At 39.7% G+C, this 18739-nt stretch overlaps 1 protein-coding gene and 1 pseudogene across 10 annotated transcripts in view; one reads left to right on the plus strand and one right to left on the minus strand.

The window, feature by feature from the left end:
- LOC100358984 (vascular endothelial growth factor receptor kdr-like) overlaps positions 1-18739 on the minus strand; it is a 299906-nt gene that overhangs the window by 135432 nt on the left and 145735 nt on the right. The window lies entirely within an intron of this gene.
- Positions 1365-18685, plus strand: LOC149119619 (cell division control protein 42 homolog pseudogene; annotated as a pseudogene).

Below are 18739 nucleotides of genomic sequence, written 5' to 3' on the forward strand. Positions count from 1 at the left end.
TCAAGAATCTCTCCAATAGCTCATTTCTTCTGGCATGGTGATTATCAATGTATGGTATGAGGGCTAATGCCATAATGACTCTAAGTGGCAACAATACTTTGAAAAATCCCCTTCTGCATATGTGCAATGGACATGTAACATGGGTAACATAAACTTTTGTGATTTTCAACTAGATTTATAGTTGGTTGCTACCATAGGCCATTCTGATACATGAAGCTACCAAGGCTGTATTCATTCATTAATGCATCAAACAGATATTCATTTATTCAAGGTGTTCTTTGAATATGGAGTTTTGGAAAGGGACTTGTGGGACTTGAAATAGTGAATCATCCAATTTCAAGGGGAAATAAAAAAGGCCACAGAATCCTTCACAAGCCCACCATATAGGGGTAACCTTTTTTTCCAATTTAGCATATACATTCAAAATAATAGCAACAAATGTTTAATGAATTTTAACAATGTATCGGGACAATGCTAAGTATTTTACATACTGTATTTCATATAATCTGTGAGCTACAAAAACTTTATTTCATTTAATCTGTGAACTAGAAAAAAATCCTAATAATACCCACTTTTTATTTGAAAGCAAATTGAGGCTGCGAGAGGTGAAATAGCCCACTAAGGTCACAAAGTTAGGAAATAATGAAAATGAGATTCAAACCTAGAACTACAGTATCACTTGAGAATCCATGTTTTTTCCCCACTGCATTATGTTTTCTACCATTGCATTTTAGTACCTTGAAAATCTGATGTAAAATAAGTGTATATTAAGAAATTCAGAGGCAATAATAATCTTCATAGGATAACTTTAAAAAGCTATATGTGGCCGGTGCCGCGGCTCACTAGGCTAATCCTCCGCCTTGCGGCGCCGGCACACCGGGTTCTAGTCCCGGTCGGGGCACCGGATTCTGTCCCGGTTGCCCCTCTTCCAGGTCAGCTCTCTGCTGTGGCCAGGGAAGTGCAGTGGAGGATGGCCCTGCACCCCATAGGAGACCAGGATAAGTACCTGGCTCCTGCCATCGGATCAGCGCGGTGCGCCGGCTGCAGCGCGCTGGCCACGGCGGCCATTGGAGGGTGAACCAACGGCAAAGGAAGACCTTTCTCTCTGTCTCTCTCTCTCTCACTGTCCACTCTGCCTGTCAAAAAAAAAAATTAAAAAAAAAAAGCTATATGTGAAGAGAAGGGTAGAGATTCCAAGATGGCAGAATGGGGAGGGAGTTTACTGCTCTAGTCCAGAGAAACATAGCTAAAAATAGTGGAAAGTGTGCAATCTCAGGGATGAGCTAGAGAGAAAACTGCAGTGACAACTCTTTGGAAGAAACAGGGATACTGTGTATCAACATGGAGGGCATGGATGCACAAGCATGGACACGACCCAAGACCCCAGCAGCCAAGAGCCTCGGCACCAGCTTTTGACAGTGAGGTGAGACTAGACTATAGCAGCCCAAGCCACTGGTGATAAAGCTGCAGGGACAGCATGGCATGAGTCTAGCCTGGAGCCCTGTGGGGGACAGTGTGCCTGTCAACTAGAGGGGGGAAAGGTGCACATTTCTCTTTCTCTGATGCCCCAACAACAGTACCCTGCAACTAGTTGAGAGGGCAGGGATCATTTTGGACATCTGTAACAGCTGTTCCAGCTAGTGTCTGTGTGTCCAGTAACCAGCAGAGAGGAGACATCTGAGTCTGGCTGGGAGGACTAACAGGGAATTGGGTGCCCAAGAAGGACTGTGAGGTTCTTCCAAACTCCGAGCACATCACAGGCTCTAGGGCTTAGACTGCCTGGGTGGAGTACACACAGGCAGCTAGTTCCAGCAGCATCTCCACCAATCTATGGTCAGGAAGGTCTGGAAGGGCAGAGTGGATCTTTGGTAATACAAGACTGTGGGAGCCTTGTGTGCTGGAACAGTGGAAACATTGCTGCACGAGAGGGTACAGGGTGTGGCTGGATCTCTGAATAGTCACTGGTTGGCTCCAAATGCTCAGGGCTCCCTGATTGCCTGAGGTGGGTCATTGATAAGTGATCAGTGCTCACACGGAAGACTGCACAGTTCCTTCACGTGGTTCTTGTGGCGGCAGTGATGAATTGCACTCACTGGGACTAGCACCCAGGTCTCCTTGGAGAATAAGAGGTAAGCATGAGGCTACACAAAAAGAGCTGATCAAAACCTTCCCTCTGGAAAAAAAAAAAAAAAGAGGAGATATACCATGCCCAATGTAGGTGTCACTCCCCTCACTCTGGAGCAGGGAACAGAGCTCACTGGCCACATACAGCACACAGTTTTCGGTATTCACTGAAAGAGCAGACACTCCACTAATTTACAGAGGAATAGTCCAAACATAAAAGCAATCAAAGGAAAAAGAAAAACAACAAGTTGACGGGTGCCGCGGCTCACTAGGCTAATCCTCCACCTTGCGGCGCTGGCACATCGGGTTCTAGTCCTGGTCAGGGCGCCAGATTCTGTCCCGGTTGCCCCTCTTCCAGGCCAGCTCTCGCTATGGCCCGGGAGTGCAGAGGAGGATGGCCCAAGTCCTTGGGCCCTGCACCCAAATGGGAGACCGGGAGAAGCACCTGGCTCCTGGATTCAGATCAGCGCTGTGCACTGGCCGTGGTGCACCAGACGCAGCAGCCATTGGAGGGTGAACCAAGGGCAAAGGAAGACTTTTCTCTGTGTCTCTCTCTCTCACTGTCCACTCTGCCTGTCAAAAACTTAAAAAAAAAAAAACAAGTAACTTCACAAAAGCCTAAAAATAAATGCAGCGATTCAAGAAACAAGAATAAGTAAGACAACAGAATGCCCCCAAAAGAACACAATAATTCAATACTGGAATGTAAAGATGAAGAGACAGACGAAATGCTGGAAATGGAACTCAAAAAATTCATCATAGGATTACTCATAAGTAATCAGAGGGGCCAGTGCTGTGGTGTAGTGGGTAAAGACACTGACTGCAGCGCTGGCATCCCATATGAGTGCCAGTTCAATAGCCAGATGCTCCACTTCTGATCCAGCTCTCTGTTATGGCCTGGGATAGCAGTAGAAGATGGCCCAAGGCCATGGGCTCCTGCACCCATTGGCCCAGCCCCAGCCATATCAGCAATTTGGGGAGTGAACCAGCTGGTAGAAGACTTCTCTCTCTCTTTCTGCCTCTGCCTCTGCCTCTGCCTTTGGCTCTATCTCTATGTAACTCCACCATTCAATAAAAAATAGATGTAAAAAAAAGAAATCAGAAGCAAATCCACAAATTAAATCCCTATATGACATGAATGAAAATTGTTTCTAGGAAATTGAGATTTTAAGGAGAAATCAAAAGGAAACATTAGAAAGGAAGAATTGAATTCAATATCAAATAAAAAATGCAGTGGAAAGCCTTAACAATATACTCCATGAGGCAGAAGAAAGAATATCTGAGTTAGAAGACAAATCTCTGCAAATTTTACAATCAGACCAAGAAAAGGAAGAAAAAATAAGAAAACTTAAAAATGGGGTTGAAGATTTATGGGAAACTATCAAACGACACAACATATGAGTCTTAGGAGTGGAAAGATATAATGGATTAGAAAGTATATTTAGTGAAATAATTACAGAAAATTTCCCTAATTTGGAGAAAGAAATGGATGTACAATTAGAGGAAACACACAGAACTCCTAATAGATATGACCAGAAAAGATATTCACCACGAAATACTATAGTCAAACTTTCAAAAGTAAAGCATAAAGAAAATATTCTAAAATGTACATGACAGAAATACCAAATTCCTTTCAGAAGATTTCCAATAAGACTCACAGATGACTTCTCATCAGAAACCCTACAGGCTAGGAGAGAATAGCAATACATAATCCAAAGCTTAATGGAAAAAGCTGTCAACCCCAGAATACAGTACCCTGCAAAGCTCTCATTTATGAATGAATGAAAATAAAGACTTTGTATAACAAGCATATACCGAAAGAATTTGTCACTACTACTCCAGCCTTATATAAAGATGCCCAAGGCTATGCTACACACAGAAACACAGAAACGTGGCCAACAGTGTGAAAGATCGTAAAATCAGAAAATCTTCCAGTAAAAGTAATAAAGGAAATCCAAAGTAAACAATAGGAATATCTATGGAAAAATAGCAGAGCCAAGTAATTACTTATCAATAGTCACCTTGAGTGTAAATGGCGTCAACTCTCCAGTTAAAAGAAAGAGAATGGCCAAATGGATTAAAAAACAAGAACAATCTATTTGCTGCCAACAAAAAACACATCTCATCATGAAAGATCCATGCAGACAGAGTGAAAGTATGGAAAAAGATACTCCATGTTAATGAAAACCAAAAAAGAGCTGGAATAGCCATCCTAAATTCAGGAAAAAATAGTTTGTAACACAAAAAAAAATGTTAAAAGAGACAAAGAAGGACATTATGGATCAATTCAACAGGAAGATGTGACAATAATAACATATATGCACACAATTCCAGGGCATCTGGTTATTTAAAAGAAAGGTTAGTGAATCTAAAGGGAGACATAGACCCCAATGCAATAGTAATGGGGGACTTCAACATCCCACTTTCAGCAATGGACAGATCAACCTGACAGAAAATTAGCAAGGAAACAACAGAGTTAACTGACACTATAGACCAAATGTACCTAACAGATATCTACAGACCTTTTCATCCTACAGTTGCAAAACAAACCTTCTCACCAGTCCCTGGAACTTTCTTTAGAATAGACAGCATGCTGGCCGTAAAGCAAGAGTCAGCAAGTTCAACAAAATCAATCATACCATACTTCTTCTCTGATCACAATGAAATGAAGCTGGAAATCAACAACTCAAGAATCTAGATCATATGTAAACATGTGGAGACTGAACAACATGCTCTTGAATGAACAGTGGATCACAGAAGAATCCAAAAAAATTCAAGAAACGAATGAAGATAATACAACATAACAAAACTTATGGGATATAGCAAAAGCATTGTTAAGAGGTAAATTTATAATAACTCATACCCACATCAAGAAATTAGAAAGGCACTGAATAAATGAGCTAAATGCACCTCAAGGATCTAGAAAAACAACCCCAAATTCACAGGAGAAATTAAGCAATTAAAATCAAAGAAGAAATAAATAAAATTCAAAAAATACAAAAGATCAGTGAAACAAAGAGCTGCTTTTTTTGAAAAAATAAACAAAATTGATACATCATTAGCCCGACTTACAAAAATAGAGGGAGAAGACCCAAAACAATAAAATGAGAGATAAAAAAGGAAGCATTACAAGAGATAACACAGAAATAAAAAGAATCATAAGGAAGTACTAAAAAGAGCTGTATGCAAATAAAATGGGAAAGCTAAAAGAAATAGATTCTTGGACACTTATAATCTAACAATCTACCAAAATTGAGTCATGACGAAACAAAAAACCTAAACAGAACAAGATGGAGCTTAAATTGGTAATAAAGACTCTCCGTCTCCCCCACCCTGGCCAAAAACAACAAAAAAGCTCAGGACTTGATGGATTCACTGGTGAATTTCTACAAAACATTTAAAGAACTAATTACAATGCTTCTCAAGCTATTCAAAAGAAATGTAAGGAAAGGAATCCACCCAAACTCCTTCTAATATCTAGCATCTCCTTAATGTCTAAAGCAAAAAAGAGCAGAGAAAGAGAAATATAGACCAATTTCCCTGATAATACTCAACAAAATACTAGCCAATAAACTCCAGCAACACATCAGAAAGATCATTCGCCCAGACCAAGTGGAATTTATGCCTGTGATGCAGGGATGATTCAACATTCACAAATCAATAGTGTTACGGCAGATGTCCTAAACGGCACTCTGGCCTCAAAATCAGCCTTTAAGGCATTCAGATCTGGCTGAAGAGCCCATGAGAGTATTTTAGGCATGGAAAGCCAAGACACTCAGAAAAATAACAACAACAATAAAATCTATATGAAAGATCTCTGCGAATGAGATCCCAGTGGAAAGAACAGGTCTTCAAAGAAGGAGGTACCTTTCTCTGAAGGGAGAAGAAAATCTCCACTTTGACTATGACACTGTCGGAATAAGATCAGAGTTGGCGAACTCAAAAGGCCTCCATAGCCTTGGAAACTCTTGACAAGAGCCTAGGGTGATTACTGACGCCATAAACACGAGTGTCAAATTGTTAAGTCAACAACAGGAGTCACTGTGCACTTACTCCTCATCTAGGATCTCTGTCCTTAATGTGCTGTACATTGTGATTTAATGCTATAACTAGTACTGAAACAGTATTTTACACTTTGTGTTTCTATGTGGGTGCAAACTGTTGAAATCTTTACTTAATATATGCTAAACTGATCTTCTGTATATAAAGAAAATTGAAAAGGAATCTTGATGTGAATGGAATGGGAGAGGGAGCAGGAGAGGAGACGGTTGCAGGTGGGAGAGAAGTTTTGGGGGGCTGAAGCCATGGTAATCCATAAGCTGTACTTTGAAAATTTATATTCATTAAATAAAAGTTAAAAACAATAAATGTGTTACATCAAATAAACTGACTGAAGAAAAAAAACCATGTGATTGGATCAAGAGATACAGAGAAAGAACTTGATAAAATACAACAGCCTCCCATGATGAAAACCTTACACAAATTGGGTATAGAGGAATATTCCTCAACACGATCAAGGGAATTTATGGCAAAGCCACAGTCAGCAGCTTATTGAATGGGGACGAGTTGGAAGCATTTCCACTAACATGCAGAACCAGACAAGGATGCCCACTCTTATAATTACTATTCAAAATAGTCCTGGACAATTTAGCCAGAGCCATTAGGCAAGCAAAAGAAATGAATCAAAGGGATACAAATTGTAAACCTATCCATATTTGAGGTGACATTCTTCTATATACAGGGATCCAAAGGAATCCACTAAGAGACTATTGGAACTCAAAAAAAAGGAGTTTGGTAAAGTAGCAGGATATAAAGTTAACACACAAAAATCAATAGGCCTTGTATACACAGATAATGCCACAGCTGAGAAAGAACTTCTGTGATCAATCCCAATCACAATAGCTACAAAAGAAATACCTTGGAAAATGTAACCAAGAACAACAATGAAAATTACAAAACATTAAATAAATAGAAAAAGATACAAAAAATGGAAAAATATTTCATGTTTCCTAGATCAGAAGAATCAATAATATCAAAATTTCCATACTACCAAATACAATTTACAGATTCCTCGCAGTACCTATCAAAACACCAATGACATTCTTCTCATATATAGAAAAAATGCTTCTGAAATTCATATGGAAACACAGGAGAACCTGAATAGCTAAAGCAATTTTATACAGCAAAAACAAAGCTGGAGGCATCACAGTACAAGATTTGAAGACTTACTACAGAGCAGTTATAATCAAATCAGCTTGGTCCTGGAACAAAAAAATGTGGATAGAATAATGGAACTGAATAAAAACTCCATAAATCAATCCACACATGTACAACCAACTTATCTTGGACAGAGGAGCCAAAACAAATCTCTGGAGTAAGGATAGGCTCTTCAACAAATGGTGCTTGAAAACTGGATCTCCACATGCAGAAGTATGAAGCAAGACCTCTACCTTGCATCTTACAAAAATATTCACTCAAAATAGATGGAAGACCTAAATATATAACTCAATACCATCAAATTATTAGAGAACATTTTGGAAAACCTGCAAGACATTGGCATAGGCAAAGACTTCTTGGATATCGCCCAAAAGCACATGGAATCAAAGCAAAAACTGACAATGGAATTACATCAAATTGAGAAGCTTCTGCACTGCAAAAGAAACACTCAGCAAAGTTAAGAGGCAACCAACAAAATAGGAGAAAATATTTGCAAACTGTGCAACTGATAAGGCATTAATATACAAAATGTATAAAGAACTCCAGAAATTAAACAACAACAAAACATATCATTCAGTTAAGAAACGATCAAAGGACAACAACAGGCATTTTTCAAAAGAGGAAATCCAAATGGCCAACAGACACTTGAAAAAAATCTCAGGATCATTAGGCACCAGGAAAATTCAAATCAAAACCACAATGAGGTTTCACCTCACATCAGTTAGAATGGCTTTCATACAGAAATCAACAAACTACAAATGGTGTGAGGATGTGAGTGATGGGTACCCTAATCCACTGTTGGTGGGAATGTAACCTGGTACAGCCACTTTTAAGGACAGTAAGTATATACCTCAGAAATCTAAATACAGACCTACCATATGACCAAGACATCTGTACCTCTATATTATCGCAGCTGAATTCAGAAGTATGGAATCAACCCAGATATCTGTCAACTGAAGACTGGATAAGAAAGTTATGGTATATGTACACCATGGAATACTACACAGTGGTAAAAATTGAAATAATTTCCTGTACAACAAAACTGATGGAATTGGAAACCATTATACTTAGCGAAATAAGCCAGTTCCAAAAAGACAAATACCATATGTTCTCCTTGATCTGTGGTAACCAATTGAGTATCTAAAATGTAACCTATAGAAGTGATATTGCCACTTTTAGAAGCAATGAGTTTGAAGAGCCCTCATCTCAACTGTTGAGGAACAATTTTTATTTTTTCATACTATTTGCTGAACTCTTTACTTAATGTAGGGTAATCTTATGTATATGGAGTTAATTGAAAATAGATCTTAGTTCTCTGTGAGTGAGATCCCAGTGGAAAGAACAGGTCTTCAAAGAAGGAGGTACCTTTCTCTGAAGGGAGGAGAAAATCTCCACTTTGACTATGACCTTGTCTAAACAAGATAAGAGTCGGTGAACTCAAAAGGCTTCCACAGCCTTGGAAACTCATGACTGGAGCATAGGGAGATTACTGATGCCATAAACAGGAGTGTCAATTTGTAAAGTCAACAACAGGAGTCACTGTGCACTTACTCCTCATGTAGGATCTCTGTCCTTAATGTGCTGTACATTGAGATTTGATGCTATAATGAGTATATTTCACTTTGTGTTTCTATGGGGGTGCAAACAGTTGAAATCTTTACTTAATGTATACTAAACTGATCTTCTGTAAAAAAAAAAAAGAAAAAAGAAAAAAGAAAAAGAAATTATCAATTCCCAACTTGACTCTCACTGGGATTAAACATGACAATAGGTCTGATCTGATTTCATCATCATTTAAAAAATCATCTATTATTTTTCACTTTATGTTTCTGTGTGGGAGCAAACTGTTGAAATCTTTACTTAATGTATGCTAAACTGATCTTCTGTATATAAAGAGAATTGAAAATTAATCTTGATGTGAATGGAAGGGGAGAGGGAGTGGGAAAGGGGAGGGTTGCGGGTGGGAGGGACGTTATAGGGGGGAAGCCACTGTAATCCATAAGCTGTACGTTGGAAATTTATATTCATTAAATAAAAGTTAAAAAATATTTAAAAAAAGAAAATAGATCTTAGTATAAAACAAGAATGAAATTAGGAGAGGGAGGGTGAAGAAATGTAGGAGTGCTGGTAGAAAGGAGGGTAGGGTAGGAAGAATCACTATATCCCTAAATATGTATATAGGGAATGCATGAAGTTTGTATATCTTAAATAAAATATAAAAAACAAATAAAAGAATAAAACGTTATGTGAATAAAGTGGAAATTCCCAGGTTATCATTTATTTTTATTTTTTGATTGAAATATAATATTTATAACTATTCATGTAATTTTCAGTTTGCATATACATTTTAATGATCAAACTAGGGTAATTAGCATATGCCTCACCTTCAATTTTTAAAATATTAATTTATCTGTAAAGCAGAATGACAGAGAAAGAAGCAGAAAGGGAGAGAAAGAGAAAAAGAGACCTGCTAGTCACTTCCCAAATGGCCTCAACAACAAAGGCCAAACCAGGATGAAGTCAGGAATCAGTAACTCCACTCAGGTCTCCTACAGGGGTGACAGTGGTACAAGTACTTGGACAATTACAGACTGTCTTCCCAGGTGCATTAGCAGGAAATTGAAATTGAGGCAGAATAGCCTGACCTCAAACCATTACTTTTGTATTGAATGCGGGCTTTGTAAGTGGCAGCCTAACCTGTAACACCACAAAACCATCACTTTATTTTTTTTTTGTTTGACAGGCAGAGTGGACAGTGAGAGAGAGAGACAGAGAGAAAGGTCTTCCTTTGCCGTTGGTTCACCCTCCAATGGCCGCCACGGCCGGCGCGCTGCGGCTGGCACACCGCGCTGATCCGATGGCAGGAGCCAGGTACTTCTCCTGGTCTCCCACGGGGTGCAGGGCCCAAGCGCTTGGGCCATCCTCCACTGTACTCCCTGGCCACAGCAGAGAGCTGGCCTGGAAGAGGGGTAACCGGGACAGAATCCAGCGCCCCGACCGGGACTAGAACCCGGTGTGCCGGCGCCGCTAGGCGGAGGATTAGCCTAGTGAGCCACGATGCCAGCTCCATCACTTTAAATTATATAATTTGTTTATGGTGAGTCAATTCAAAATCATCTCTTCAAGCTATTTTGAGATATACAGTCTATTATAGTTTATATTCATTTTACTGTGCCATAGAACATCAGAACTTACTACTCCTACCAAACTGTAACATTGTATCTATTAACGAGTCTCTGCTCATCCCCCCACCATCTTACATTCCTCAGCTTGTTATCAGAGTGCTATCACACTCTTACTCTTAACTTCAATAACAGCATTGAGCTGTTTCCATTCTTGTGTCTATGAATTCACAAGAGTCCCTTTAACTACTTTGAGGACTTCAGGAGACCACACTGAAAGAAACCACTGGGGCCTCGTGCCAGTTTCCCCTCGCAAGGGTTCCCAACACCTGCTCCAACCTGAGGCTGAGCCATGTTTTTTCGTACCTTATGTTGTTGAATATCTGTGTAATTGAATCCTCATTATAGAGGTGAATAACTAAGACTCAAAGACATTAAGTTAATTTATTCAAGTTTATAATAAATTATGGAAACTGCAACAAGAAACAATGCTTTCTACCTTCATCCCATTTCATCATACTAAAAATTTCCACAGAGCATCTACCATGTGAGCTTTAACTTTTTAATCTGAAAAATATGTGGGTATGCCCAACATTCAGAAGTCTTATCCCTCATAAATCTACAAATATGCCTTTCTAGGAGGGATAGTTCTTTATTTTCCTACAATGTGATGTCTGAGCATAAAGAAGGTAAATTATCAACCACATTTGTTGTCATTATTATCCCTTTTCCTGAATTTATGACACATAAAATGATTATTATTGGCGTTCATGTTCTGATATTAATAACTTCCATTGCTCAGGCAACTTAATTATCAAAGGAATCCAAGCGTCTCAAAATTCACTCATTCCAAAAACCTGGAACTCCTTCCATAGCCTGAGCATTGTAGTCCTCAGAGAGATTAACGCCATTATAATGATGATCAGAACAAAGAAATTCAGCTCAGAAATAGGGTTAAAAATAGATATTATTTTTTACTTTTTTAACTTAGATATTATTTTATGCTTTTTCCTATGGAAGCAGTGTCAGAAGGTTGCTGCAGGGGATTGTCATGGAGAAGGTGCAGATGTAAAACTTGTAACAAGTTCCAAATCCACATTAGGCACATTTCAAAATACTCCCTGAGGGCAGAAATCATATACCATCGAAAGATTATGTCCTTACAGTACTCAGCACAGTATCTACTCAACAAAAGTACATCACTATGTATGTGAGAGGTAGTGTCATAGAACAAACCCAGAATTCAGTATCAAAAGACCTGCAGTAAGTTTTATATCTGCCTCACTGAGCCTCAGCTGCACCATCTGTAAGATAAAAACAATGGTAATGTCTTCCCTATCTATGTGACAATATGATAATTAGACTCATAGAGAACACAGAAGGGCAGTGTAGCACAGTAGTCAAAAGTGCAGGCTGAGTTCAACTGCACGGATTCAAATCCTGTTGCTGCCACTTGATAACCACTACAATTTTAGTCAAGTTTGGTGAACTTGACTGTATCTCAATTTCTTCATTTGTCATGTGGAGGCATTAACAGTACATAAATATATTCATACAAAGTTGCCGTGAGATCTGGGTAAGTCACAAATATTTAGTGATGTCTAACATATGAGCATAGTAGATAATAAATAAACATTAGCAATTGTTATTATGTATAGGCTAAAGATGAAGGTTAAAAATTTGGTGAAATACGGAGTGCAATTCTAATATCAAATTAATGAATTATGACTCAATGCTACTTTGATTGTTTCAGCATTTTAGAGCTAGAGAGAGTACTAAAATAAAAAGTAGGAAGATTAGTAAACCATTATCTCCATTTCATGATGTTCTAGCTATTGGAAGAAATTATCAGGTAACTCAGGAAACCCAGGCTAATTTAATTATATATTACAAAACATTAAAGTCCTTACATTTAAAAAAAAAATTATCCTACCTGGGGTGGCTATCTGCAACAAAGAAAAACCAACATCTCAGGAAACTGTAATCAAGAGAGAGTCTCAGAATCTACCCAATAAGTGATAGTGAATAAAAGTTCATGATACAGTATCATTTCTTACTAATTGAAGGCCTGTAAAGTGTCACTGGTATGGGCTTTATTTAGAGTAGTCTATTACTTTGTTTTAGTGAATGTAAAAATATAAGGCTCTTCCAGAGGTTTTCTAAGAGATGTTTTCCCTCTCTCTGTTTTCCCATAAATTATTAAGTTCCTCAGGGTTTCTTTTTGGATCTAAACTTTTACAATTTTGGAAGAACAACTGAAAACTTAAATTTTGGATCTTATAACTTTAGTGGTCATATTTTATCTATTAAAGTTGCACTTTATTTATTTTTTTTGATAGGCAAAGTGGACAGTGAGAGAGAGAGAGAGAGACAGAGAGAAAAGTCTTCCTGGCCAGGAGCCAGGTGCTTCTCCTGGTCTCCCATCAGGATGCAGGGCCCAAGCACTTGGGCCATCCTCCACTGCACTCCCGGGCCACAGCAGAGAGCTGGACTGGAAGAGGAGCAACCGGGACAGAATCCGGCGCCCCGACCGGGAGTGGAACCCGGGGTGCCGGCGCCATAAGTGGAGGATTAGCCTACTGAGCCATGACGCCAGCCTAAAGTTGCACTTTAAAAAAAATATCCTATCTGACCTGACAGTACCAGATGACTGATCCATTTGATGGAATGCATATGTTTATTTCCTACAACATTTATATCAAGTAAGAGTTCAGAATTTGGAAGGTCACCTGTTTTCATTAGTGTTCAGAACAAGTAATACTTCCCAAAGATTGAGTTTTCATTTGTCACCATGAGGATTCCTCAGGGAAGGAAATGTTTTTCCTTTGGATGAGCAAAATCACTGCCTGAAATTCAATCTGTACCTTGTCTTTGTACTAATAAAATTTTAATGATGGTGAGATGCTGTGGCACCTGTGATACCGGCCATCCCACACGGGCCTCAGTTTGTGCCCTGGCTGCTACTCTTCCTATCCAGCTCCCTGCTAATGGCCTAGGAAAAGCAGTACAAGATTGCCCAAGTGTTTGGATCCCTGCACCCACATGGGAGACTCGTAAGAAGCTCCTGACTCCTGGCTTTGGCCTGACCCTGCACTGGTCCTTATGGTCATCCAGGGAGTGCACCAACAGATGAAAGATTTCTCTATCTCTCTCTCTCCTTCTCTCTTTGTAACTCTTAGTTTCAAAATAAATAAATAAATCTTTAAAAACTTTTTAATGACAGCATTAATTTTTTGGAGAGTTGTCAGATATAAGTCTGGTCTGAGTGATCTGATCTTAGATAGACTGAGCGGCTCCAAAGTTATCTCCTGGGAGCAGGATGGGAAACAGTTTGACAAACTGTGGTAGTGAAATAGCTAGTGGGTGCTGAGTAGGAACTGATGTCAAACGAGCTAAAATTGTACTAGTTTCTTCCAATGGTGCTGTTAGTACTGTGTTTTCAAGTCCTCTCATTCTTCCTCCTGTTATTTCCATCTCCCTCTGCCTTTATAACTGTTTCCCACCACCTAACATGTATCCTCAGTTGCATTTGCCTCCACACTTCTACACCTGAGTATTACCACCTGTCAAAACAGGTTAACTATTCACACAGCTGTGATGAAGCCAGTGGAAATTTTTCTATCTTCATCTTTCTGGAAAACTTAATAGTATTAGGCAGAGTCAGCTATTTCCTCTGTGACACAGTTCCCTCTATTGAATCCATGGACACAACTTCTATGATTTATCTGCTACCTTACTGATTGTTTCTTCTGCTTGCTTTGTTGGCTCCTCTCCTTCAGTTTGACTACTAAATGATCGAGGGCCACAAAACTCAGATCTCGCTTCCTTTCTTTCTCAGTAGGAGATCTCATCCAGCCCCACAGATTCAAAAATCATGGGGTTGGCGGGGGGGGGGGGGGGGCAAAGAACAGAATACATTATATCCTTAGAATTTTATCTATGAACTACATGCCATCTGTTCTGTTTCTATTAATATCACATTAATGAGGGCAGTGTTGTGGCACAGCAGGATAAGACGCCATCTGCAATGCTGGCATCCCATATTGGCATCAATTCAAGTCCCAGCTTTTCCACTTCTGATCCAGGTCTCTCCTAATGCACCTGAGAAAGCAGCAGAAAATGGCCCAAGTTCTTGAGCTCTGTACCCACAGCAGAGACCAGGATGACGCTCCTAACTCCTGGCTTTGTCCTGGCCCAGCCCAGGTGGTTGTGACTATTTGGGGAGTGAACCAGCAGATGGAAGCACTATCTCACTGATTTTCTTTCTCTCTCTATCTCTGTCTCTCCCTCTCTCTGTAACTTTGCCTTTAAAATAAATAAATCTTAAAAAAATGAGGGGGGCCAGCATTTTTGTGTACCAGGTAAAAGCCAACACCTGTGACACCAGCATCCCATAAGGGCACCAGTTCAAGTCACAGCTGCTCCACTTCTAATCCAGCTCCCCACTAATGAGTCTGTGAAAGCAGTGGAGGATGGCCCAAGTGCTTAGACTCCTGAACCAATGTGTGAGACCCAGAAGAAGCTCCTGAATCTTGGCTTCAGCCTGGCCCATCCCCAGTCATTGCAGCACTTGGGGAGTGAACCAACAGATGGAAGATCTCTCTGTCACTCCCTCTCTCTGTGTAACTATGACTTTCAAATAAATAAATAAATAAATACTTTAAAAAGATATCTAGAATATCCTTCAATGTGGAGAATGCAAGCAATAAACTTTAAAATCACATTAACATAAAATAAATTATCAGACGGTAAAAAATTTTAAAAACGCATCATCTTCAGCCCTCGCCCTGACTGTTGATAAACAACTTAATATGTTATCCCTCTTAGTATTTTTTTTTGTTTGTTCTACTTAATACTTTTGGTTGAATACTGTAATCAATACACAATTCTTCTTAAGTGCTGAAACTTAACTGAAAAGTGATTGCTGTTAAATATAAGAGTGGGAATAAGAGAGGGAAGAGATGTGCAATTCAGGACATGCTCAAGCTGACTTACCTCAAACGGTAGAGTTAGAAACATACCAGGGGATTCCAATTCAATCCCATCGAGGTGGCATGTACCAATGCCATCTCACTAGTCCCAGTGATCAATTTCTGTTCACAATTGATCATAATGATAGGACTAAGAACCAAAGGGAGCACATAAACAAGAATAGTGTCTGCAAATACTAGCTGATAGAATCAAAAAGGGAGAGAATGATCCAACATGGGAAGTGAGATACACAGCAGGCCCATAGAATGGTAAATGGCCTAAACAGCACTCTGGCCTCAGAATCAGCCCTTAAGGCATGCGGATCCGGCTGAAAAGCCCATGAGAGTATTTCAGGCATGGAAAGCCAAGACACTCTGGGGAAAAAAAAAAAAACCTAAATTAAAGATCTCTGTAAGTGTGATCCCAGTGGAAAGAATGGGGTCATCAAAGAAGGAGGTACCTTTCTCTGAAGGGAGGAGAGAACTTCCACTTTGACCATAGCCTTGTCCAAATATGATCAGAGTCGGTGAACTCAGGGGGCTTCCATAGCCTTGGCAGCTCATGACAAGAGCCTAGGGTGATTACTGATGCCATAAACAAGAGTGTCAATTTGTTAAGTCAACAACAGGAGTCACTGTGCACTTACTCCTCATGTAGGATTTTTGTCCTTAGTGTGTTGTACATTGAGATTTAATGCTATAACTAGTACTCAAACAGTATTTTTCACTTTATGTTTCTCTGTGGGAGAAAACTGTTGAAATCTTTACTTAATGTATGCTAAACTGATCTTCTGTATATAAAGAGAATCGAAAATGAATCTTGATGTGAATGGAAGGGGAGAGGGAGTTGGAAAGGGGAGGGTTCCGGGTGGGAGGGACGTTATGGAGGGGAAGCCACTGTAATCCATAAGCTGTACTTTGGAAATTTATATTCATTAAATAAAAGTTAAATTGAAAATGGGAAAAAAAATAAAAATGCATTATCTAACCAATTCTGTATCTCCAGACTTAACCATCCTCAATGCATCAGATGTATATAACTAGCTTCCTTATTGATATCATTTCTTAGATGAGTATGGAATCCCAAATTCAACATGTCTAAAACATTACAGCTTATCCACCCTCCCACTGACCCCAATCTGCTGCTGTCCTGCTCTTTCCCATATTAATCATTAAATTATCAACCACTCAGTTAACCAAAAGAAAAACCTAGGAATCATTATTATTTCCCTTTCCTTCACCTCCCCTCATGGCTAGCCCATCAGCAAAACCTGTTTGTGATGCCTCCAAAACATATCCAAAATCCATTTATTTCTATCTATGCCACACCCACCCCAGGACCAGCAGTATTACTCCACGTGAATCACAACAGACTTCTAACTGATCTCTTGGTTTCCTCTCCTGTTCCCTTCAAAGCAAATAAAGCTTCCAAATGAATCCACAACAGATATCTCATTAAAACATTCATTGTGGGCCAGCATTGTGACACAGCCAGTTAAGCCACTGCCTGTGACACCAGCATTCCATATGGGCAATGATTCAAGTCCCAGCTGCTCCACTTTCAATCTAGCTCCCAGCTAATGCGCCAGGGAAAGCAGCAGAAGATGGCCCAAGTGCTTGGGCCCCAGTATCCACGTGGGAGACTTCTAAGAAGCTCCTGTCTCCTGGCTTTGGCGTGGCCCAGTCCTGGGCCACTGCTATCCTTATGGATAGTGAACCAGCAGATGGAAGATTTCTCTCTCTTGCTCTCGTTATTGCTCTCTCCCTCGGCCTTTCAAATAAATACACAAATCTTTCAAATAAAACCATTCATTGAAACATATTGTTCAAAATATTTGCTCAGCTTTCATTTGCAATGAGAAAGAAATAGAAACCCTGAGGCTCTGCATGATCAAGTGCATGCCTGGTCTCTAACTTCAATTATTCTCACTTTCTTCCTCACCGCACTACGGTCACATCAGCTCTATCTCTGTCCATCAAATTTTTCAAGCTCTTTATAGCCTCAGCGTGCTAGAAAATGCCTCAATCTGCACTAAACATTTGAAATGTGGCTGCTACACACGGGGATGTTCAGGAAGTGTAGAATACACAGAAAATTTCAAAGATTTGGCATGAAGAAAAGAATGAGGCCCTGGTAGAGAAGCTGAGGTCAACAACAAATTTGAAATCTTTACAGTGGATATGCAATTCAGACAATTAATTGCTGCAAACGATGGTGCTGTTGTTAAAACATGTCTCCTGATTTCCTAAACAACTAAAACATTTCCATCTGAATATGTACAGACTGTTTTTGACAATTATGCAGTCACAGTTATGATTGGTGGAGAGCCATATACTTCTGGATTTTTTAAAAGATTTTTGTAATTTATTTGAGAGGCAGAGTTAGAGAGAGGGAGAGACAGAGAAAAGTCTTTCATTTGCTGGCTCATGCCCCAAATGGTGACAAGGGCTGCAGCTGGGTTGATCTGAAGCCAGGAGCCACGAATTTCTTCCAGGTCTCTCATGCAGATTCAGGGGCCAAAACACTTGGGGCTATCTTCCACTGCTTTCCCAAGCCATAGACAGAGAACTATATCAAAAGAAGAACAGCCTGGACACGAATCCATGCCCATATGGGATACTAGGCCACAGCGTCAGTGCCTACTCTTGGACTTTTTGATAGTGCAGGGCAAAAGAATTATGATAAAGTATGACCACTGAGTTATTCACAGACAGATGCATTTCTAGCCTGTTTTCCAGTCGTTTCTCCATTCTCATTTCAAAACGTGAAAGGAAAGCTGGTACCTGCTGTCCAAAGACTTCTTGTTTGTCGGGACCCAAAATGATCTCAAAGATAACTCCCCTGTTATTGAGAAACTTGCCAAGAACAAACAGAAGCCTATTACTCCAGAGAACGTTGAAAAACTGACCTATGTACTGAATGATGTTGAATATGTGAAGTGTTCTGTGCTTTCACAGAAAGGCCTAAAGAATATACTTGATGAAGCAATATTGGCTGCCCTGGAGCCTCCAGGACAGAAGAGCTGCAGGTGTGTCCTGCTACAAACACTCTCCAGAGCCCTTTCTGCACAGCTGGTGTTGGCCTCATACAAAAAAGCAATGTTTAAATCAAGCTTAAAATTTAAATCAAGATTAAAAATTAAAACATGTTTTTGCTTACAGCAAATACTAATTGACAAAAGGCCTGAAATTACTTACAAAGAGTTATGTGAGATAAGGCCCATAGGTATGTACCCCCACAACTATAGTTGATTTGAGTAATTGTGTACTGTCAAAAAAGTGACTAGTACTAGTTTGTCTTCTTGT

This window comes from Oryctolagus cuniculus, chromosome X (genome assembly GCF_051225735.1).
Source record: "Oryctolagus cuniculus isolate XC-2025 breed Fujian yellow rabbit chromosome X, ASM5122573v1, whole genome shotgun sequence".
NCBI classification, from domain to species: Eukaryota; Metazoa; Chordata; class Mammalia; order Lagomorpha; family Leporidae; genus Oryctolagus; species Oryctolagus cuniculus.